Source organism: Sinocyclocheilus anshuiensis, unplaced genomic scaffold, assembly GCF_001515605.1.
Source record: "Sinocyclocheilus anshuiensis isolate Anshui unplaced genomic scaffold, SAMN03320099.WGS_v1.1 scaffold1289, whole genome shotgun sequence".
In the NCBI taxonomy this organism is placed as follows: Eukaryota; Metazoa; Chordata; class Actinopteri; order Cypriniformes; family Cyprinidae; genus Sinocyclocheilus; species Sinocyclocheilus anshuiensis.
This window is the reverse complement of record NW_015549731.1, coordinates 564,383-573,543: the sequence shown is the minus strand read 5'-3', so window position 1 is coordinate 573,543 and position 9,161 is coordinate 564,383. Positions and strand designations below refer to the sequence as shown.

The 9,161-nt window shown below is 36.6% G+C and overlaps 1 pseudogene; it reads right to left on the bottom strand.

Annotated features, from left to right (window-relative positions):
* The window catches only part of LOC107660802 (lysyl oxidase homolog 3-like), a 52,616-nt pseudogene extending 45,177 nt beyond the window's left edge, over positions 1–7,439 (bottom strand).
* Positions 7,440–9,161: the final 1,722 nt, after the last annotated feature.

Here is a 9,161-nt window from a genome sequence, read left to right as displayed (position 1 = left end):
ACTGAAATAAATGAACTTTTCCACGACATTCTAATTTATTGAGATGCACCTGTACATGCAAACAGATGACGACGGATAAAAATGTGCCTTCTTGCTTAAAGCCATGCTCTTTTGTTTGCTGTCAAACCGTTGACCACTGCCATGTGTGTATCCTGTCTTAAAATGTGGTGAAAAGTCCTACACAATGGTAATAGTGTGATTAAAGGGTTAGTTCATCCAAAAATGAAAATTCTGTCATTAATTACTCACCCTCATGTCATTTCAAACCCGTAAGACCCCCGTTCATCTTCGGAACACAAATTAAGATATTTTTGATTAATTCTGAGAGCTCTCTGACCCTCCCGTAGACAGCAATTTTGCGCACAAAAAGTATTCTCGTAGCTTCGTAAGAGCCGTCCAATAATGAGCCAGCGTTCTGACGTAGAACCTGGAAGCGCTGGACGTAAACAATGTATGAGAATGACACAGAAGAGAAGAGGTTGTTGAATAAAGTCGTTATTTTTGTTTTGTTTTTGCGCACAAAAAGTATTCATAAAATTGTTGTAGAACCACTGTAGTCACGTTGACTGTTTTAACAACGTCTTTAGTACCTTTATGGATCTTGAGAATTTGGGTGGCGTTGCTGTCAATGGAGGCCTCTCTGAGCCATCGGATTTGATAAAAAATATCTTAATTTGTGTTCTGAAGATGAACGAAGGTCTTAGGGGTGTGGAACTACATGAGGGTGAGTAATTAATGACAGAATTTTCCTTTTTGGGTGAACTAACCCTTTAAAGTGGAAAAAGGTTATTCAGATTATTAAAATGTTCTTCACACTAAGACAGTAATGGTTCTTTTAAAAACTATTCACTGAAAGGTTCTTTGGGGAGCCAAAAATGGTTCTTCTATGGCACCACCGTGAAAAACAACAATAACATTCTAAGTGCAGCTTAAGTGTTTTCAAATATGTTTTGCGACCACATCTTGTGTAAGATGTCACTGAACCACTTGCGTGAGGGAAATACCATCTCAAAATAATTTCAGGTAAGTTAGTCATTTGAAAGATGCTGAAATTGATATTTAGTCACTAAAGACTACTTTTTGTACTAATCCTATAGCATTCCTCAAGCTATCAATCAAACATTGATAATTATAGTCCAAAAGGTTTCTTTGGACAACGATACAATTTGACCCTTGTATTCTTTAAACATCCTTTACCTGCTTGGCTTCTTCCCCATAGTTCTCTGCGAAGGGAATCCCATCATGCCACACACTACACGAGAGTTCTTGGTGGTCCAGCCAGTGTTGCAGATGTGACCCCATCCTTCCTTAAACTTCACCTCTATCACTCCCTCCGTCACAGGCATACGGCCGGCATGGGCACCTGAGAGCGGACGCAGACGAATCTTCTCCATTCGGTTTTCATCCACCTGCATCTAAAACGTATATGCAGAACAGGTAGATTGGATGTTGGGCATTGAGATCAGTTTTATCACTTTTTCATGTATGTGCATGTCTGTGGTGAAGAAGTCGTTCTGTATGTCTTTCTGATGGTTAGTCCTATAATAAGACTTGGATATGTTTAACTAGTCAGATACAGTCTTCTAATTAAATTTCATGCAGTATTCCATGAGTTTTTCATGAACGAGCCTGTCTCTTGCTCATGCTGGACACAAGTCATCTCACATGAAGGTTTTGGATCTTTGTGGTAACAGCCAAACCGCACCATAACTGTGCATTGGCTAGAACACAAACTCTCTCCACCATTTACACAAGCACTTCCAAATGTCCGGCCAGAATGGTCCACAAAGTCCGCTGAGCACCTTGCCATGAGACCATTAACTGAAATCTGATTTTGGAACCTGAGTCACAACCTAAGGCTGAACTGCAAGCAAAGAAGTAGCAAACCCCATCTGTACCAGTCGGCCTTCTCATGCAATGCATTGTGAGTTTAACGAAAAGCTTATTGTAAAAGCTCTTGATTCTGCATTTATTTGTTGGAACTTTGACCTCTTAGATAATTTTGTCAGCGAAAAGTTATAGTGAAGAAAATTTTATGTCCAAAAGATTTCTATTTCAAATAAATGCTGTTCTTTTGAACTTTATATTTATCCAAGAATCCTGAAAAAAAAATGTATCACACAAAAATATTAAGCAGCACAACTGTTTTTAACATTTATAATAAGGAATGTTTCTTGAGCACCAAATCAGCATATTAGAATGATTTCTGAAGGATCACGTGACACTGAAGACAGGAGAAATTATGCTGATTTTTTAGAGGGAATATGCTAATGATTATTCTTAGAGTTATTGATTTGAACAAACCCTAATTTTAAAGATGATAAAATGAGTTCTATACTTATAAGACAAAAATATCAGTAAACAACCACCTAGCAACCATCCAGAAAACCTTAGCAATATGCAAAATAAAAAACTGAGGTAGTGAGTTTTGCATGCACAAGCACCACTTTTTCTGCTTTAAATGTCAAACTAAAATGCTAAGTTAAAATGCATTTTATAAACTTCTGCACGTGTGAATACTCATCATACAAACATTCAGACAGTTGAAACGATGCCAAAGACTGAATGTGATATATAATGAGTCTGGTGCTCAGATATTTCGATTGTTTATTTGTTTATTCATCTTCAAGTGTTTCTGGCTCTGTCTGTGTGTGTGTGTGTGTGTGTGTGTGTGTGTGTGTGTGTGTGTGTGTGTGTGTGTCACAAGTCTGCACTATGAGTAAGATAACTGACATCTAAAAACAGCAGAAAACAAAACAAAAGACAGTCAGTTTCAAACAAAACTGCATTTCTTTGAATGAAATAGTGTGAAATTATAATTACTTTGTGAAGTTCTTTCATTCTTCTTGTCAATCTGTGTTTTGAAAAACATTTGTGAATTTGGATGTGAAATCAGTCATTTGCACCATTCCAGTAAACTCTGACACATCTGTAGTGAAACACAAACTGCAGAGTTTGCCAGAGGCTCGTCTGACACCCACTCATGTTCTCTGCGTTCCTTCTGCCTTCCGGACAAGAACACAGAGAAACCTGGCACTTAAACTGAGCAGCGGCACTTCTGCACGTACTCGGCTCTTCCTTCTCTTCTCTTCTTTTCAGTCTATAATTCTCCAAGGTCTCGTATCTCTACATCTGTCTCTCTTTCTCTGGTGTGGTTCCAGCACACAAGCAGATCATCAGAGACTAATTTACAACAGAGCAACGACTTTCATTCGAAGCAGAGTGACATTGACTGTGGACTTTCATTCTTTGCATGCGGATGAGGAAGAGAGAGAGAACATCGGAGGGGAAAGGGGCTGTCAAATGGAGAGAGAAGATGAACAATGAAGTAGGATAAAACAGGTGAAGAGATAAAAGCAATGCATAATTTGTGAAAGTAAATGCATTTTGCATTTTTCAAAAACAAGGTGTCATACAGTTCTGGGTGGTGCAAGGTGGTTGTTTATTGATCCAGGACACAAAAACTCTTGCTTTGATAAGTAACAGCCCACCTCTCCTCAACATAACTTAAAAATGCTAAGAAAACAAATTTTAAATGTAAAATCTTTTTTGTTTTTCCCCCAATGATGGACAACTTATCAAGTATGTTGAATCTTTAAGCATTGATAAAAAACAATAATCAATAAGCATTTTCATATTTATCTTCTTTTGTAAGCAAGAGGGGAACAATTGTTTTGAGAATAACTACAGGCAAAACACAACATCATCAATAAAAACATTCTGAAAAAGCTTGCATGCAGGCTGAGAGAGCTTTGTTATTTGACATGCACTTCTCAATCAGCATTACAGCGCTGCACATACAGCGGACTCTGTTAAATCAGATTTCATTGCCACGTTAATATGGTTTATTGGTGTAATATATAGTGCTGCCAGGATGCCTTATTTTTGTAGGCCAAAACCCAAAAACAACTATTTTAGCACTTCCAGTTTTTTTCATTCTGGAGCAAATTTTTTTTTTTTTATGTATTTTTGGTTAAATGCCTGAAATAAGGTCTGTGGTGAACACAAGCTCAAGATATTTCCATGTTTTAATCTGTCACAGAAAATTCATCAGTAATACACCCTTGTAATTTTTATAGCCTTTACTTGTCTTGAAAAAGGCAGTTGCTTACAATTGTCTAAATAGGACTGCAGAGGTTTTTGGGGACATTAAACATCACAGGTAAACTTATCTCCTCACTAGTCCACTTTCACAGCCTCATTGTGTTTATAACCAAGCTCTTACAAACTATTCTAACACAAACTTTTCATGGAAAATGTTTTTTTTTTTTTTTTTTAAATCAAGAATCATCTACCTCAATGATGTTAGAGTCGGCAAAGCCTGGAAGTCTCTCATCTTTACAAACCACCCCTGCATCCTCCTGATGTGTGCAGTCACTGTTCCCCCAGCCACGGGACACACATTTCTCGATGCTGTTTTCCGATCCTCCACACATGACATTATCCAGCCAGATTTTACCTGCAGGAACATTTTGACAAGCCAGGTCAGTTTACAACAGGACTTTCATGCACTCTCAGCAAAAAGGTATAAACTGGGGCGATTCCTTTTTAAAAGGTATTAATATGTACCGTTTAGAGATAAGAATTATTAAGAGATAAGAATTACCTTAAGATAATTCACGAATAATGGCGATTGGCCAATCAGAACTCGGTTCTGTAACAAGTTAAATTCAAAACAAATTATGTAAAATTACTAATATCACATAGAATTTAGGATACATATTATGCACATTGGGACCATTTTTTTTTTTTTTTTTTTAATGCTTTATTAATTCAATGCGAAAAGAACATGAGGTATTACATATTCACATTATCAAATTAACATTATTAGCTGCCAGAGAAATTAAAAAAAATAAAAAAAAGGAAGAAAATTACATAAAGTTCAATGCTTTCAGAGCATTACATGTTTTCAATGCTTTTTTTGTTTTTTGTTTGTTCTAAGAGATTTACATATAATTTAAAGTCATTTATAAAATGTGCAAAATTTGGTTTACATTGAGCCCACTTCTTCTTATGTATATGGAATTTTCCTAACAGAATAAACAAATGTATAATATGTTGTTCTTTACAATTCAAATTTTCGTTTTCTGTATAAAAAAGTACATCAAATATACAAATTTCTATCATACACTCTATTTTTCTGTTAATATAGAATTCCAAATCCTTCCAAAATAATCTCGAGTAAATACAATGAAAAAAAAGATGCAAAATAGTTTATTTTTCTTGACCACAAAATTCACAGGTATACGAAATATTAAGCTTAAATCGATCCAAAACATGCTTAGCAGGATAAATTCGATGAAGTATTTTGTAAGACACTTCCTTAATTTTGTTATTGATACGAAACTTATTTGGCAGTTTCCATGCTTTAACCCAAGAGATGCACATTGGGACCATAGACTGATTGGGAAGCAGGCTTGTTACGTTTCTAATTGAATCAGCCGGTTTGAACGAGTCTTTGATTTGAACGATTCAATAAATAATTGATGAAAACAAGGGCTTACTGCCACCTTCTGGTGGTTTTATTGTCATCATTATTTATCCATGACGAGCCTAAACTAGCCAAGGTTTCAGCACAAAAGCACATTTAGCAAAATATTGTTTAATTGTCAATATTGACCAAAATTCCTCCATTTCAGGCCAAAAAAGCTTATAAATAATAGCTCATTTAATAAGGCAAATTTTTCATTAAATAAAAACCTTTTTAAAAATTAGACAAATTTTGTAATCATTATGTAAAATAAGCTACAGGACCCACAGGACTCCCCCAGGACTCCCCAAAAAGAAATTGAACACACCATCACCCCTGAAATTTTTTTACAATTCGACCACTGCCTATATGTACATTTTAGGTACCTTTTAAGGTGCTAATATGCAACCTTTCAGGGTAAATAAAGTACAAAGGAGTACCTTTTGACAGGTATGACCCCAATGACAGCTTTTGTACTTTTTTTTGAGAGCGTATAGACAAAGCTGACTTTCAGATATGAAAAAATGAAATACCTAAACCGCACTAAAATGAAAATGACGTTTTACTAATAAGATTCACATTTAACTCACCAGTGCCCGGTCCATACTTGGCACTGTGCGACCAGCTTAGTGCCTCCACAAACCCTAGATGGCGACAGAGAACATGAGCGTTGGCCAAGGTGAAGTCGTCATCACAGATGGTGCCCCACTCTCCGTTGTAAAACACTTCCACTCTCCCTTCGTTGTGCTTGTGAGGGTATCCAGCCAGACGAAATTTCATTTCTCCATCCTGAGAGGGTGAGGTGGTCTGGCTGAGACAGGAGGGCAGCCAGACGCCCCATAGCACCATGGCAACCACCGTATCCCACAATCCTCCTCTCTGCATGGCTTGAAAGTGTGAGAGAAGAAGAGAGCAAGATAAACTGTAAAAGAGAGTGTGAATATACATTAATGTATATAAATTAATAATTTGCCAGGTTAAAATGTGCATGTAGTTACACTAAAATAAAGCAAATCTCACTTAAATCTTCAGTGTTTTCTGTTTTCCATGAAACAGCAGGGCTGAAATAATATCAAACACTGTTTATATTAGAAAATGTAGAAAATAAATTCAAAATATTATCGTCTGTAGAAATCTATCAGGCTGAGAAGTGAAATCTCCAAATATCACTCTTTTTTTTTTAAATACATAATTCATGTATTTTTGTTAATTTTATATACTTAGAAACCTAAAATGTGCAATAATTAATTGTGTATTTCCACAGGAATGACATATATCAGTATATCAGGCCAAGAAATGAAATCTCTAAATTTTACTCATATGATCATGTTTAAATGTATTTTATGTTATTTTTATATACATATATATACATATATAAAATGTGTACAAGAATGACAGAATTTAGAGAGCATATTTCAGTTGTGGGATTTACACAAATTCCTGACCTCAAGTTGGATCTTACACTGTACTAAAGCAAAACATTCCTCAGGCGGTCTTTGAATGTCATCTTAGCAGAGTCGTGTTTAAGATGACAACACTCATTTAACAACTGAATTATAACCAAAAGTCCACAACAAAAAATGAAGTTTAATGCTTACTATATCCCATCTAGGAATATTGCATGCAACTATTTTTAGTACTCTTTTCAAATAAAAATGTTAAATTAAAATTTTAGAATTAATTTTTTTCATGTTTAAATTCATTCTATTATTTGTTTAATTTTTATGTTGTGTCCACTAAAGATATGAAAAATAAATTTTAAATAAACTGCATTTAAGCAAAATAATTTAATTTTTATAGTGTCCATGCTCTACTTACCTGAATACAGGAGACAGAAACTTGCACGGATATTCTAATAAGTCAGTTGGTTGTGGGCTCAGTTGAGATTTGATCACAGTTTGATCAGTCAGTAGAAGTCCTGAGCATCAGGAGAAATCACAGGATGCTGTTGCTGTCTGCAGACACAGAGAGAGAGAGCTGGCTGGGACTGCCTTGTATCTGCCTGCTTCACAGGTTTATGGGGAGGCAGGTCTTATGTAGAGGTCTCTCTCAGAGTCACTGTATGGAAATGTCACGTCATGTCTTCTCCATTTCTGGCAGATCTGTTTTTGCATAATCTGGAAAAGACTCTCTGAGGATGCACGTGTGCAATGAGGAGGAGGGATAATCAAGAATTTCTCCACTCTCTCCTTTTAATGATATTCTATTTCACATGCATTTCACATACACTTATTCATGCATACATTTAAAGCAATTTAAAGGTCAACAATTTTAGACAGCATCTTCTATGTTTGAAATTAGACACCTCCTCACCCGTGTAATAAACACTTCTCACCTCCAACTCAAATCAGCTGACAGCTGATAAACAGCGCCATCTCTTAATTTGGAATATGTAATGCTCTTCAAAGCAAACATATGGTTTGACATCATGATATTAATATTAAAAATAGAGATCAAATCGAGCTTTAAAGACATTAGGACAAATTTAATATTTTATATCTTCAGTATTTACTAGAGTCTATGGTTGTTTGTTTACTAACGTTACTGGTTCCAACGGTCATGAAAAATCGCGCCTACTTTTATAGTGACTTCTAAACTGTATAATTGTATTATATAAACAAATAATAATATAACCAATAGTTCACACTCTTTTGACTCAAAAGAGTGATTCATTGAGTCTTTTTTCAATGAAGACGTCGCCCGGTATGATTCGACTCTCGAATCATAAATCATTCGCGCCACTACAGCTCGCTCACGCGCTGAATCATTTGAGGCGGCGATTCACTCTCGATAAAAGATTAAAGAGAAACGTTAGAACACAGAAACAAGCACATCGCTGAATAAAGTGGATATCTACCTTCAGTCTGACCAAACTTGCCAATAGCCTACTTCGTATCGTCTGTCAGCGATAAAGAAGATTAAATTCAACGCCTGCATGTGAAGTTTGTGAACGACTTTGTACTACAGGCAGCCTAAACACAGTTTCCAACCAAAAGACTGTAAGGGCAGTACGAAATCTCGTAAAATACCAGTTATATTAAAGTACCTTGATATTACCTTGACTTGGACACGCACACGGCAATAGGGAATAGGATAACGTTTCTGAAGATTTTTAATTTCGAAAATAATTTTCGAAATATTTATTATATATTGACAGTTTTTAATATTCCATAATTATAAAAACAGAACATATATGTAGCAACATTGCTACATATTGCCTTGTTACTTGTGTAACTTTTTTGACATTTAAATTCAGAGTACATGTTTTTCTATACTAGTGGGGACTTAAACCTGAATACACACCAACTCATGGGGACTTGTGTCACCGTGGGGACCTAAATTGAGAAGCAAGCGCTGGCAGAGATGCTGAAAGTATGGCCCCGAGACGCAGCGTCTCGTTCCCCTGAGGAACCATGGTTACATACGTAACCTGAGACGTTCCTCTTCAGGAACTCGAGCTGCGTCGGAGGACGCTTCGGGAACGAGAATGCCCACGCCGCCAGACTTTCAAATCTCGCCTACTGTGGAAGCGTGCACAGCTAAGGCGCGAGAACAGAGGAGCCAGGAGTGGCTCGCATGTCTAGGCCATAGAACCTGACGAAGGTTAGGGGCGTGGACCATCCCACAGCGTCTCAGATGTCCTGCATCGAGACACCTGCCAAGAAGGCCTTAGAGGCCGCCACACTTCTGG